This window comes from Athene noctua, chromosome 6, assembly GCF_965140245.1.
Source record: "Athene noctua chromosome 6, bAthNoc1.hap1.1, whole genome shotgun sequence".
NCBI lineage: Eukaryota > Metazoa > Chordata > Aves > Strigiformes > Strigidae > Athene > Athene noctua.
In genome coordinates this window covers 31,993,045-32,008,383 of record NC_134042.1, presented here as the reverse complement: position 1 = coordinate 32,008,383, position 15,339 = coordinate 31,993,045, and the positions used below count along the sequence as shown (strand labels likewise).

General features: G+C 42.8%; 1 protein-coding gene across 4 annotated transcripts in view; it reads right to left on the bottom strand.

Annotated features, from left to right (window-relative positions):
- The window catches only part of FLRT2 (fibronectin leucine rich transmembrane protein 2), a 63,380-nt gene extending 49,896 nt beyond the window's left edge, over positions 1-13,484 (bottom strand). The window contains exon 1 of one of the 4 annotated variants that reach the window (XM_074910062.1): positions 12,941-13,484. The gene's annotated coding sequence lies outside the window, so the exon portion shown is untranslated. The other 3 variants (XM_074910060.1, XM_074910061.1, XM_074910064.1) reach the window with 3 other exon arrangements.
- Between the last annotated feature and the right edge of the window lie 1,855 nt (positions 13,485-15,339).

Below are 15,339 nucleotides of genomic sequence, written 5' to 3'. Positions count from 1 at the left end.
GATGGGTCAAAAGACAAAACACGATTCCTGTTCTCAGGAACAAAATTTTAATAGTAAGAAATAATTCAGGGTATTTTAATTTTCACTTGTACTTCATTTCTTCGAATGTCTAATAAAAAAAATTGCAAAACTGATAAAGTATGAGTTTTCTCCAAGTCCCTAAAAACAATTACTTAGAAAACATATTTGACTGAATTTTAGTGCTCATGAAAAGGGAAGACAAATACCTCTGAGTGAAGCATCACACACAAGTTCCCCAGAGCAGTTCTGCCAATGCAGTTCAGTCCCACACCTGTCCTGGAACTATTCACAGCACTAATCTGTGTGTTAGCTATACCCATGTAAGCAACTATCCATGAGAGACTTGACTGAGACTAGCCAGATTCACCTGACTTGTGTTTTATTACTCACAGGAAGCTTGATCTGAAAGAATGAAGGGCTAACATGTTAACTAATACAGTGCCATCTTTCCACTGAGTTTTTAATTCTCTTTTACAGTTATGGTAACTGAATTCTAGTCAGATCCTTTACTAGACTTTCTGCAAGATTACAAGTAAGCAAATAAGTAGAGTTACATATTGTCCCAAATATTATTACTACCAGGACACTTGTGGAGAATGATGAAGTCATTGAAGAATTGCACATCCTCTCTGATAAAGCAAGGACACATATATTTAGTATAACCTTCCCAATAAATTATGTCCTTCCTTCATATTAAGCACCCAGTCTTGATGTTTCTGATTGTGTGCATTTGGTGTGTCTGGGGCAAGAGAAATGGCAACCCTCCCATATGTACACACATGCAAGGAGTTTTTGCAACCACTGCCAGTTCATTTCTCAGTGTACACCACTTCTTGACCCCTTGCTGCTTTTAGAATCCAGTGTTGAATTCTACCTTGCCTTCAACTGCAAGGGAAAAGAGCGTACTGCAAGCCCAGACCATAATGTATAATTTGATCAATGTTTGACCTAGCCAGTGATTTAATCAACAGGACAGAATGAATGCACTGGTGACACAGAAGCAACATCACAATTCTGTATGTTGCCATGCACAATGATCATTTTCTTCAACATGTTTCTTATAAGCAAGAATAGTAAAGAAAGACCCACTTCAGTGACAACTGCCTTGACTGCACTGTCCCCAGTGTAACCCTAATTCAGTCTTTTTTTTGTTACATAATGAATCCCTAAGCTTTCAGATGAGAGATCTAAAGACAAGAGAAAACTAAATGACATAAAAGCTGCCAGGATCTATATGATATATTTTAAATAAAAAATAATATTAATTATTCCCCTTTGATTTATCTATGTAAAGAGGACTTTCTGTGTATCTACCCATTCTGGAAAGGAAAATTTGAGACTAGTTACTCACTAATTGCTTTGTCCATCCCATCTTTACTCTGTTTTTTCTTACAGTTAACGCGCACAGTTTCTAAGGTCACAAAAATAAGGACATGGTGTAATATTAAGAGGAAATACACCAAAGCTCACCAAACCAGATTTACCAAACCAGTAAGGGTTCTGTTCTAAAGTTAACACACTGAGATAGCATTAACTCTGTCTGATGATTCCCATGCGCTATGCGCACCACAGAATAACTGAGGGAACTTCACAAATCCTTTTCTTCCCTCCCAGCTCCTCCTAGAATGTGCATTGCCCTACCTCTCCCTCTCATGGCAGTTGACAGTCTTCCTCTCAAATGAGTAACAACTTAGGTGGTTAACACTGTGATCATTAGGAAAATCCTGGTTCCTGTTGCACAGAAAGTTGGTAGTTTATCTCTGTACTTCATTCAGTCTGGACAATTTTGATTACTCACTTTCATCCTGGAGATCTGACTGACAGGGTGACACCAGAGGGTGGTGGTAAACAGCTCATTTCCAAACTGGCCACCTGTCAAAAGTGGGGTCCCCCAGGGATCGATATCGGGCCCAATGCTGTTTAATACCTTCATAAGTGACCTGGATGATGGGATCAAGGGCACCCTGGTAAAGTTTGATGATGATACCAAACTGAGTGGGGAAGTGGACACTTTGGAAAGGACAGACACCCTGCAGGAAGACCTGGATAGGCTAGAAGAGTGGGCTAACAAGAACCTTATGAAGTTCAACAGGGACGAGCGTAAGGTCTTGCACCTAGAAAAACATAATCCACGAGTGCAGAACAAGCTGGGATCTATCTGGCTGGGGAGCAGCTCAGTGGAAAGAGACCTTGGGGGTCCTGGTAGACAACCTCAACATGAGTGAACAGTGTACTGCTGCGGCAAAGCAAGCCAACAGGATGCTGGGTTGCATCAACAAAGGACATCATGAGCAGAGATAAAGAATTCAACATCCCACTCTACTCAGCGCTTGTCAGGCCACATCTTGAATACTGTGTCCAGTTTTGGTCCCCGTTATACAAAAAAGATGTGGACAGGCTGGAGAGGGCCCAGAGAAGGGCCACAAAGATGATCAAGGGACTGCGAAGCCTGCCATGTGAAGAAAAGATGAGACAACTGGGTTTGTTCAGCCTTGAGAAGGTTTAGGGGACACCTTATCACCATGTTCCAGTATTCAAAGGGTGGCTACAAACAAGATGGAGACTCGTTTTTTACAAGGAGTTGCATGGAAAAGAAGAGGGGTAATGGGTACATATTACTCCTGGGGAGATTCTGATTGGACACAACAGGAAAATTTTTCTCAATGAGAACAATCATTTACTGGAATAAGCTCCCCAGGGAAGTGGTAGATTCTCCAACATTGGACACTTAAGATGCAGCTGGACAGGATGCTGGGCCATCTTGTCTAGACTCTGCTTTTGCCAAGAAAGATTGGACCAGGTGATCCTTGAGGTCCCTTCCAATCTGGTATTCTATGTTTTATCCCCAGTTATTTTTTAGTCACTTTCCCTTTCCTGGTTTTATCTTTCCTCTGCACAATACTGCAATACATGACCTGCAAAAATAGTATGGAAAATACTTAAATGAACATAAAAGCTTTCATCAGCATTATTGCTTATTTTAGTTTTCAGAGTATCTTAAAGATACTTTGTGTTCTCAATGCACCTGACATGACAGACCTTACAGAATGAACTCCAGTTTAAATGACATCCTTCTCTCTTAGCTCTTTAGTTAGTTGAAGAGCTAACTAAAAAATCTGATTCAGCCTGTGCTGCCACATGTATCTGAAAAAATAGAGTGAAAGTGAGAAACAGAAGAAAATTATGCTGCTACCAGAATATAAATACATGACAATAGAAGTACCCCAGATGGTGGAAGGAAACATAAATTTCATAGCAAGGCTACAGGTCTTTTCATTATTTCTGCTTCTATTACGTAGGAGATACTCTTTCAGCATAGCACTGAAGGAGTTAAAAAGAATGCCTCTCTGTCAAACATGTTTATCATTTAACACAAGACAATATACCGGGTTATACTTTAACACCCCTTCCCAAGATTGCCAAATATTTCTTCACAAGACCTAAGTAGTTTGTGAACTGATACTGATGTTATCTGAAATTTAAAGGTTTTTACTCTCCTAGTGCTTGAAGAGGATCATCTTTCTGCAGCTGGTTGGCTAGACTGTAGGATGTCTTCTCTCGGTCAGCACGTGCATAACCAGACAATCATTCAACAGCTTGTAAAATATGGTTGCATATGAGATATTGATGGCCTAAAGGAAATTCTGCATATCAGAGGTTCATAATTAGAATACCTATGCATTTGATCCAATAGAGTTTCCATCAATGTCACAGAGATGAGTGGTTATGAATTTCAGAGTCATCTCTTCTCATACAGACTGATTTATGCACTTTCAACTTTGGACAAATGAAGGGCGAAGAATTAAAGCCAAATTTTCAACCTAGTGAGCTCCTTATCCTTAGAGAGGTTCTGAAATTTATTATCATCTCTCCCAGTGCTCAGGATCAAGCTCCACAGTTGGTAACTCATGACCTATTTATGCTTATGCCATCCATCCACTTTCAGTCATTCTGTCCTCTTATCTGTAAATCCACAGTCACACCATGTAGGATGTGTGGATCTGCTGATAAGAAATTTTTGCAGGAAAGAAAACTGGGCAGATCAACAGTTCTGTTTCCAGAGCTGCTGGCAGCAACTCTAACATCTCATTTATTCCAGATTTATAAAGATCCAGTGTGCTGATCTGAGGATAGAGCTGAGTGTTTGACTTCTGTGATAATAGAATATCAAGTTGAAACCTGTATTTGGTACTAAACATTAAGTTAAATAGATACTGATAAGATTATCCAGTGTGGAACAGAAAACAATGATCTTGTTAGCATTGAGATTTCCATAGTTCGTGGGCTATGGGTTTGGGTTTCCTTTGGTTTTGCTTTTGGGTTTGGTTTGGTTGTTTGTTTGTTTTGTTGGTTTTGGGTTTTTTTTTTGTTTTTTTTCTTTAATTTTAAATCACTGCATTTTACTGGAATTATACCTAACTAAAAAATAAGGCTCTAGTGTTAAAACAGGGATGCAGCATACTGTAGCCAGCACTCAAATAAAAAAAAAAAGAGAAATCCAGTTGCATCATTCTTTTTAAAACTGTATTAAACAGAGTACTGCTTGTGAAACATTTCTGTATTAACTATAGGGGAAAAGCACCAAGGGAGAAAAACAAACTATAAAAACCCATATACAGTTTCTGTTTCAAAGTTCTACAGCATCACTGATTACCCTGCTATCTAGTTAAATAACAAAAAAAGGAAGATGCTGACTAAGCTTCAGAAGGAAATAGATTTTGATAAATGTTCTTTAGTCATTCTAATTATCTCAGAAATCTTTTTTACATTTTGTATGTGTCCTTGCATACATGTACATGCATGTTTACCATTATGAATACAGAATACTACATTAATAAAAAAGAAATGTTGATAGATCACAACATGGATAAAGCAATCAAAGAAACTTTACTGTCAGATGATCTGCCACAGTCTTAGGCATCTCTGGGCAATTATGAGAGACCTGGCTCTGTCTGTGGCATTCAAAGTGCACATTTAAAAAAATGAGAGGTGTCCATTATGCTTCTTTCTTGCCTAAGTATTTTCAAAGATACAGTGGTAGTCAATTTTCTCTCTGTGTAAAGACTGTTATTTTGTTGCACAACTGCTAAAGAATAAGGTTCTGAAATTAATCTTGTCAAACAGTGAAAGTAATTTCTCAAATAAAAAAATACTTCTACTGGTAAAAAGCATTTTACAATTTACTGTTGAATTGCTGCAAGAAGCTCTTCACTGAGCAGCATGGCACAGGGCCAGAACGAGCCATTTCAAAAACCACTATTGGGCATATACCAATTTGATACACAGGATTTAGCAATACAGTTGGGAATGACTCTGTGTGTATGTGCTCATGTTCTGTTAAATTTTAGCAGTCTCTAACTGTATACTCATATTCAGTATGAGGAAATTTGTTAGTCTGCTAAATTTGTCTTAAAGAAGGAGGAATTTATCGGGCTGGATAATAGCACTTTTTACTTGTCTAATTCACTTATTTTGTGTTGGAAATTAATTTTCTATGGGCAGTTCAAAGGATAAAATGTCTCAGATGAAATCTTTGAAAACATTTAAATCAAGAATGCAAGAATGAAAATTTTAGAAGTGTACTAGAGAGATGACTGTGATCTGTTGGTTAGCATTATATGTCTTTTCCACCTACAGATCTCTTGTTCAGTCAATAATGTCGGAGCTTAGAGTAATGGATCAGTACAATGTGATGCAATATGCATATAGAGCATTAACATATTAAATTAGAGTCCTCCAACCACCCAATCCAGGTTCATACCAATTCAGGTATCAAAGTGATTTTTTTTTACATAATTTGAATAAATGATGAAATAAACAGCAAGTTTTCAACTGATATGGCTCGAGAGATAATGTTTAGTCTAGGAGTACTTGCGACTAACACCAAAGCTAAGTGGTTAAAGATAAGAATAAGGTTAAACCTAGATCAGTCAATGAGGTGGCCTGTGAAACCAGACAAACAAGATTGCTAAATGGAGTACATTTAGTTGGATGCAAATCTCTCAATGACAGAAGAAGCACCACCTAGGAAAAGCTTCCTAGATCACAAATGAAATTATAAGGTACTACTAACAAATATTCTTCATTTAGAGACACCTCATGTTGTTTCAGCTAGCATTTCAGGCATGTAACAGGCTCGCTAAAACCACCTCACTTACCAAAAATCTTAATTCATTAAATGATACGCACACCAGATGCCTAGTCTACAGATAGGTTTTTATAGAAGTATACCTATGTAGGTTGTTCTGTGACAAACACATATACTGCTACAATCCTAATACAGAAGCAATCCTAGTAATTTAAATGACTTGTACCTACATAGCTTGTTTTCCCATACACACATGAAGAAACTACTAATGAAAGCATATATACATTAGTATAACCAGAGACACACTGTTGGGGTTGTATCATCTTCAATTACAGCTAAATGACATAACTTTGGGGTATTCGAATTATTACTCACATGAGTAATCTCTAATCATGAGAAGAGTGTCTGTGAAATTAACTTGCCAGTGAAACAGAGAAGGATTGAGTCTGGAATCAAATACATTAATTTAAAAAGCAGTTTTTCAGCTGTGAAGTTCTATTTCATAAGCACAGGTAAGTTTGCTACAGACTCTTTCCATTGACCTTGGGAGCAATACCTCTTGGGAGCACCTTGAGATTTTTACCCAGTATAGAAACTTTCAAAAATGAAAGCTTTTCTTCTTGTTTAATTTGATCTGCAGTTCACTGACAAAATTAATTTTGGATTAAAGTAATTATATATGCTTCGAAGGGTCTGAGAGAGACCTCTGTGATTATAGAAACAGTCACAGTCACTTACATAAGTAACACATACACAAGTTATATATATGTATGTATATATATAAACCTGCATTTCTTCTTCAGAACTGAATGTTAAATGTTCTGTCAGTAAGATGTTGATATAAAATAATATTTATTTTTTGTTACATTCATTTCCAATGACATTGTGAATGTCATGCCCATTTTAATACAGTTCTAATATTGCATTTCTTCTTCTCTGTAGGAAAAGCACACAGGGAATCTCAAGAGAAATAAATATTCGTAACTCTGAACCTACAAACCTGTGGTTGATGATCCTATGACTGCAGTTTGACCATTGTTTGGTCCTCTGCAACCTGTGTGAAGATTGAGCACTGTGAATGAGTATCACCAACGGCTCCCAGCAGTGCTAGGACACACTGAGGGAGCACCGGGTCATTTTCCTGCATGGGCAACCCTTTTCCACATGACATCTCTGGGCTAACAGAGCTCATGGAACAGCTCAGCTATGTGGTGCAGGACTGGAAGTACTGTTGAGAAGTACTATTTTCCCTGTTGTTTTTTATGAAGGAATGACAAAATCTGGCAGCAGGAAATGGGAGTGCCCCTGCCACACACTGATGTCAGTTCTCAGAAGGTGCTGATGAGGCTTTTCATTCAGAGCTCTGACCTTTCCTGCTCTTAATGGGTCATGTAGTATTTCTGTACAGTTTACAGTATTTACTATGAGAGAAATGTCTAACATCAGCCTCTCCAGACCTTGCTGAACACAGAAGTGCATGGCAGTGGACGGCTAATGAATCAGAGAGATGGAATTCTAAAACCTTTTGCCTGTAATTCTCCCTCAAGATCCCTGACATTAAACAAATTTTGTCAGTTTTGTCTGAATAAGGATTGTGAAATAGTTTTGGATTGATTCAATCATACTAGCATGCTTTCAGGAACGAACTGATTTGATGTCTATATGATTTTACATTTTTAAGGTAATCAGATTACCCATGACAATTTGGCCACAATAAAGAACTTTGACCAAAGAGCAGAACTTCTGCCCCTTCATCCAAACATTTTCACTGCGATATAGTCACACACAAATTATGATAAAAGGAACTAAATGTCCTCCTCTGTATTCTGTGGCTCAAGGTATATCCCTATCTGGTGTGGGATTTGTAAAACCAGACTGCAGACCATTACAGTAATCTACGGACTGTCTTGAATTACCTTTCAAAATTATTGTTTTTCTTAAAAATTTTTTGACAGCAGACTTTAAACCATAACTGTCACAGACACTTACAACGATAATTTACCTTGTGAATAGGTAGCTGGTGATCAAGTGTTATAAAAGTGGCCTATTGACTTGAAGGCCAAGCCAGAATATTATCTGTGACCTTTTAATATTCTGCTTCATAATGGGCAAATCCTACAAAATACTGACCCGGGCCTGTTGGAAACAAGTCATCTCTCAGATGGGACCAAAGTAAAATCAGCACTCTGCAGGACTAAGTCTAGCAATGATCTGATCCTGTAAGTCAAAAGCCCAATTAGTTTTGTCTGCAAGGACTGAATAATTAGTTTCAATTACAGTGTACCTTTGAACGATCAACAATTTTCTGTGCTGTATGCTTTTATAAATCCTTACATTAAACTAGCCTAGAAAAGTTTTCTTTTACAATAGATTAATAAATAAAGCAATCATAGCTTGAAGTAAAATATACATGAGATTGTTTCTATGTAGAGCTGATAGCACAAGATTTCTTTTTAGAAAGCATATTTTACGGACCTCTTCATGCATCACTGAGTTTTCAGGAATGATGAATAGAGCATGATGGATTTGTTTTAAGTTGTTGTTAGTATTTAATTTTGATTCAGTTCAAAGGGCCATGTCAGATGAAGGAATCAAAGAGGGGGAAAAAAAGCCCTGTTAGCTGGGTAAATCCACAATTTTAAAAAAGGAAGATAGGAGAAGATCCCGACATCTTTCACCAGTGGCTGAAAATATCGAATTTAATTGCACTATTCCTGAGACATTGTTTGATGTTTCTAGAATATAATTCGTTAAACAGAGAATAGTTTTTATTTCAAACTCTTCTTTCCTGACAACTACCCGTGGATTAAGGTATGGGTTTGTTTTAAATAAATGAATAAAACATGCCTGTCAAGAAACATATTTTAATGATGATTTTGTGTGGTTGTTTTTCTTTAAAAGAAGTCAATTACTTGAAAGGTGTAGGTTACACATAGCTGTAGGGAAACTAAAGCTCATATCTTCAGTATATGTTAAATTAGCCTTCTTTACAGTAATAACTACATATAATTCTTTTCAACTGTTTTCTGTTTAAAAAACAAAACAAAACAAAACAAAACAAACCCACCACAAATATTTGTTTTACCAAAAGAAAAGAAAAAGCAATTTTTATACCTCTGAGGCAAATTTCAGCTCTTTTGGTTTCTTGAGGAAATAAATAAAAAGCATTGGCAGAAAGACTCCTAAAAAGACTGCCCAAGGGGGAGGGAAGGAAACACCTAAAAATGCTGAGGTAATCAACTACAATCTGGGAAATGTCAAACAATGGTATTCACCTACTCAAAGATATTGCTGATCAAGTCCTCAACTGCCATTTACAATCACTAACTAAAACATAGAATATAGCTGTTGATATAAACAAGAGACAAATTAGTATTGGGAAGCTGGGTTTAATAATCCTCTAAAAGAGACCATCTGTTTATAAAGACCCCCTTTTCCTTGATCTCTGACATATATTCCTAATATAGACACAGCTGGATTTTTTTTTTTTTTTTTTTTACATTTTTTAGACACCCTGCTACTATAAAGTCTACGTATAGTATATCTGGTCTGAGTGTTTGTCTCAAGTTTCAGTTATTATGTAAGCACTCAAGGGCAATAAACTTTCACATAGAGTCAGCCTGCTTTAGAGTAAGTATTAAACCATCAGCTGAACACAAATGCAATTCCTTTATTATTGATGTTCAATACCAGTGCATATTTTTTATTTTTCTGATTTTTGCAAATGTTCATCATATTATCACTGAAATAGCTGGAGCAGATTCAGAGTTCTCTTCAAATGCTGGATTCGTGTTTGGAACTGGAGTCCGGTTTTCTTATTTTCCTGTTTAAAACACTAGGAAATCACATTGTCTGTGATCAATATGACATTGATAACCTAAAAAGCTAGGTGATTTGCAGCTATAAAGGATCAAAACAATTTATAGCCTGTGTTTCCAATCAACTATGGTGAAGAAAAAGGGGAAAAAAACACCATTGACTATACACTTCTCACAGATAGAGGTCACTAATGGACTGGATTTGAATCCGTCTGGTAAAAGCCTGAAAGTTACATGAAAGTAATCTAGTGAAAAATGAACTCGTTTTGAGATTAAAGAGGTTGCAGAAATTATTAAGAAATAAAGCTCTCACCTTCCTGGAAACAATATTATCTTAAGTGTGCCTTCTTTCTAGTCCTTTAAATAGAAAGTTCAGTACAGGAAGAGCCTGAAAGTGATGCTTGTCTGAACTCCTTTTTGTTTTCTTGCTGTAAAACTGTCTCTCCCTTTCTGCGGGAAGGGTAGAGAAGTCAGCCCTAATAACATCCTACATTTTAGATACTGCTATTTTAAGCAGTTAAAGGCAAGCACATTCTTGATTCTCGAAGGAAACCGTAGCCTATGTAATGCAGATTCCAACTGGGAGGGTGTAGGGTTGCGCAAAGGAGGTATGTCTACATCCTAAATCAAACTATCCAGCAGGCCAGGATATAAATGTGACTTGTAGCAGTGGCCCAAATTAGATCCAGACTCTCAAAGCCAAACACAGATAACATCACCTTATACAAAATATAGGGTGTATGTGAGGAGCAACTCTTTTAAGAACACTGAGTGCATTCCAGCACCACTTCTTGCTACAGCCTTGGAGTTTGGAAAATACTGCTGACTGTTCTAGTCTCAGGTAGTTTTACAGACACTGTATTTACACAGTGCTCTGACTTGCTTCACCTACAGTACTCCAGGCCTGCATTCTCTTACTTTTAACAGCCTTGCTACTATCGTGAACAACCATTTAATTAGCAAGCTCCTACAAATAGTAATGATATTTGGAATCTGTTTTCTTCCATCGTTTTTAGGAACAAGATCAAGACTAACATTTTAACGTTACTTTTGTCACTTAGAAATGGGGACTTTCAAATAACATCTGTTGTATCTTTCTGCTTATGGAAAGATCATGTCTCAGTGATAACATTTCATACATTGACTCGTTAAAGGAAGAAAGGGAAGAAAGGAAAAAAAAGGTGGATAGAGGTATAGGTACACTCCTTTTTAAGTGTTTTGAAAACATGCCAGGATGGATTTTTCTCTTTCCAATAATACATATATCTGAAACCAATTAATGAATTTCCTCTGAAACTACAAATACATAGAGGTGCTACTGGAGTAAGACCATGTCGGTGAATGAAGCAAGGCATTAAGTGCATGGAAGTTTGTGGGGGGGTTTTGTGTGGCTGGTTGGGTTTTTTAAACCCCAGTAGTGATCAACCTCAGTCTCTAAACTGTCTTAATTTCCCTGCAAGTACTGTGAAATTAGATGCAGTAAATAAACCTCTGTTTAACACACACCCTGTCTTTCCGTGTGTGCGTGTGTGTACATCTGTGTGTGCGAGAGAGGTCTGACTTGCTTTAGTATCCTTTCCCGCTCCTCATGCAAGGAACCTCTCCCATCTATTTAGCTGAGCTCTGCATTGCAAAAAGCAGCATCTGAAGTAATGTAATCAGTACCTTCCACACACAGTACAGGAATTTACACGGATTTGTGCCTTGGATTTATTAGCTTACTGTAAGCCTTAAAACAGATTTCCTCCATTAAAATTAATTAAAAGCTCCTGCTGACTGATTTCCACTCCAAAAAGAAAGGTGGAGAGTCGTACTCTCTTTGCTGATGATTTCTTTATCTTTTATGGCGTTTTATCTCATGCTTTAGAGAAGTCCTTTCAGCCGTTTGACTTCCTTTACAACATGCTATTTTTTGTTCACGCACACGCACACACACGCCACACACCCCGGTTGTACTTGTTAATATTTTGCCGATCATCGTCTAACTCATCAGGTCTATGGGGGGCTCCTTTGTACACCCAAGTCCTCCTGATCCAGTTCTCTCCACCTCGCCCCCGCCCACTCACCACCAGCCCGCTCCGGAGGCTGCTGATGGGATCTGATGGATCCTCCAGCCGGGCGCAGCTCCCTGCTCTCCCCGCGGATCTCTCAACACTTGCCGGCGCCGAGCTAAGCCAGCTGCCTCCCCCGAGCAAAGCTCACCTTTAAAGGTCCCGTTTCTCAAGGCCACCTCCCAGATCGTGCTAACGGTGGTGCCAAGGCCGGCGCTCTGCTGCAGGGCAGCTCCCGGCTCTCCCTTCCCCGCCCGGCGCCGAGCGGGGGCCACGGGGTGGGGGCCAGCTCCGGCACCCTGCCGCCCGGCACGGCGATGCGACCGGCGACCCGGGACCCCGCGGCGACCGCCCGCTCCGAGTCCCACTCCTGACCCACACGCCGGCGTGAAATAACCCGAGGACCCCCCTCACACTTGCCGCCGGCCATTCACGAATTCGTGCGTGTGTGTGCCCGGCGCCGCACTCCCGCGGACATGGGGCTCTACTGAGGCGGAGGCGGATTCCTGACACACGACCTGATCCCGGCCCCTTAACTTTGCCTGCTCGGAGGAGGCGAAGGGCACCGCGGCTATAGATCGCCCGGGGCTAGAATCACCAGGAAGGAAACGAGAGAGAAATGAAATCCCAACTGTACCTGACGGTGTCTGGGAATCCCGCGCCGGCACCGATCATAATCCCCCTCCGCGCCTCTGGCCCCCCACACCAAAACTTTGCCGCCGCCGCCGCCGCCGCCGCTCCTGGGTGGTGGCCGCCGCCCTCCGCGCCGCGCAGCGCGGCCGCCCAGCGCCGGTCCCGGCCGGCCCGCGGGCCCGATCCCCGCCGGCCGCCGCCGCTCCGGAGCGACCCCCGCGCCTCCCGCGCCTTCCTCCGCCCTTACGAAGCAGCGGCATCGTCCTCCCCCCTTCTCCGCCACCTCCTCCTCCGGCGCGCAGCCCGCGGCTCTGGCATCCCCAACGCACTTTCTCTCCTCGATTCGCTCGCTCTTCCCCCCGCCGTTCCTCCTTCTCCGGTAAAAAATAAACGAGAAGGGACCGCGGGTACGCCGGGTCTTGGGGTTTCTTTCTTTCTTTCTTTCTTTTTGCTCTCTTTCTGTCCTCTGGAAGTGATGAAGGGATCACATGAGGAGCAGGCACGGAGACCCAGGACCCTTGGAAGTCGGGGAAGGCATCGGACACATATGTGAGTATATGTGTGAGTGTGTGTGGCTGGCTCGCTGCAAGTCCTGCGCCTGCCTTCAGCCGGGATTGCAGGCTGATCTTAGCAGTAATGATGCCTCAGATCTGACTATTCCCTGCTAATGTAAGTCGTGCCTTTTTTTCCTCGCTGCCTGACACCCCAGGGAGATGTTTACAGTAATGAATTCAGTTGATAGCCATCTCTCTCTCTCTCCTGGAGTCCCTCCCACATTTCTGGTTTAAAGAATGCTTGGAAGGCAGGGCTGCAACCTAAAGCTTTCCAAGAGGCAAAGTCAGGCTAGGTTTTCTCTTTTTCTTTCTTTCCTTCTCCCCCCCCCCCCTTCCCCCCCGCTTTTAACCCATTGCTTGCTGAAGTGAGTTTAGCGAGCTCCGTCCCTTTGGACTTGCCCTCCCCCCCTACGCTCAGCGAGGACAACCAAGCGGGCGGCGCTGCCCCCGGCCCCCCGCCCCGCCTCACCGCGGAGCCCGCCCGGCCGGGGCTGCGGGCACGGAAGGTGCGGGTATCGCCGGCCTCCGCGCCGGGGCTGCCTCGGCCCCGCTGCTCTGGGGTGCATCGTAAGGGAAGCCAGGGAGTGAGCTGAAAACCTCCCCGAGCTTTGGTCCTACCCGGGAGATGCCCTCTCTAGCAATAATTACAGCCGTGCTTTCCACCAACATGGCGATATTTCATGTGCAGCCACCGGCAAGCCCGCCTCCCCCACCCCTTTCTTTCCTTCTCCTTCCCCCCCCCCCCCCCCCCCCCCCCGGGAACTTTTAGGTAGGCAATAGCAGTGCGCAATAAATGTAACATAGAATAAAAGAAAGTCCAACCCTCAGGGAAGAGACGGACCTCCTTCTTTAGTATTCCGTCTGATTTCCATCATCAGTCAGAAAGACTTTAAAACCGCCGGAGAAACAGCCTTTCGCCCTGAAGCGCTAACACCCCCCCGCCCCCGCCAGTGTCTGCTGTGCGTGTGCGTGTGAGTGCGTGTGTGCGTGTGTATATGCATCCCGGGCTGTCTGCGCTTGTTTCGGGGTAACCCTTCCCCCGCCGCCCAGTTCCTAGTTAGGCTACTGCCTTGTACTGGTAAGTCCACTTAAAGGCAAGACTGTATAATATCGAGAAGCACTTGAGCGATAGGATGCAGCCGTCAAGGTAGGAAGTGAGGTGTGCGAAGAGATTCTGCCTCAAACTCCTCCATTAGTAAAGAAAATGCACAATACGGGTTTTGCTGCGAGTTACTTTCAGAGACGGGCTTGGAAGAGATGGAGGAGAGAAGAGGAGAGCTGATCAATGCCATGTGTCGAGGAAACAGAAAAGGCAACAGAAATGCCTCGGGGTTTGCTTCTCCCTCACCCTTGGCTGTTCACTAGCTGGCATCTTCTGTTCAGCCGTACCTCAAAAGCTGAATCACTCGCCATTGTCTCCGCACCTCCTTCGCCCTTCGCTTGAGAGGGGCTAAATTATTCACGACTTCAAAGGCTAAATAAGCCGTGCCGAGGAGCCCGTCGCGGAGCCCCGGGGAGGGTCAGCCCAGCCGTGGTGTACTCGGCGCGGCTCCTGTCCCCCCGCACCCGCCCTCCCCTCCGCCCCGTGCCCTCCACGGGGGCTTAGGAGAGCCCCCGCGTATTGATAGACCCGAGCGGAGCAGCGCTGCCTGCCCGCTCGGGGAAGAGGTTGTGCCCTTACCTACGCGGATGCGCGGAGTGATGCGAGGAGGGGAGGGGGCGGGCGGGGGGGCCGAAAGGGGCAGCGCAGTTAGTCCGGCGTTTCTCAGGGGACTCTGCGAGAGGAAAGGAGTTGAGGACGAGACCCCGCTCCTCTCCCGGCACCGCTGCCTCGGAGGCCGGCGTCGGCTCTAGGCCCCCGGGATGGAGGGGAGGGAGCCCGGGGCCCTCCGCGGGGCTCGGCCGGCCGGCCGGAGCGGGTCTGGCGAGGGTCAGAGCCGCGGGGAGAGCCTGTGTCCCCGGCTCGGGGACCGGGCTGCTCTGAGGTCCAGTCTCTGCTTACAGCTCCCAGCTGGCCCCGAGGGATGAAAGGTTCAGGAGACTCGTAGGATCCAAAGACGAATGAGCAGCCCTTTTCAGAGGTTGTTCTGAGCCCCTTTTGACTTCTTAAGGCCTTTTTTTTTTTTTTTTTAAGGCTCAGCATACTTTTCAGATCACTTATTTGCGCATGATTT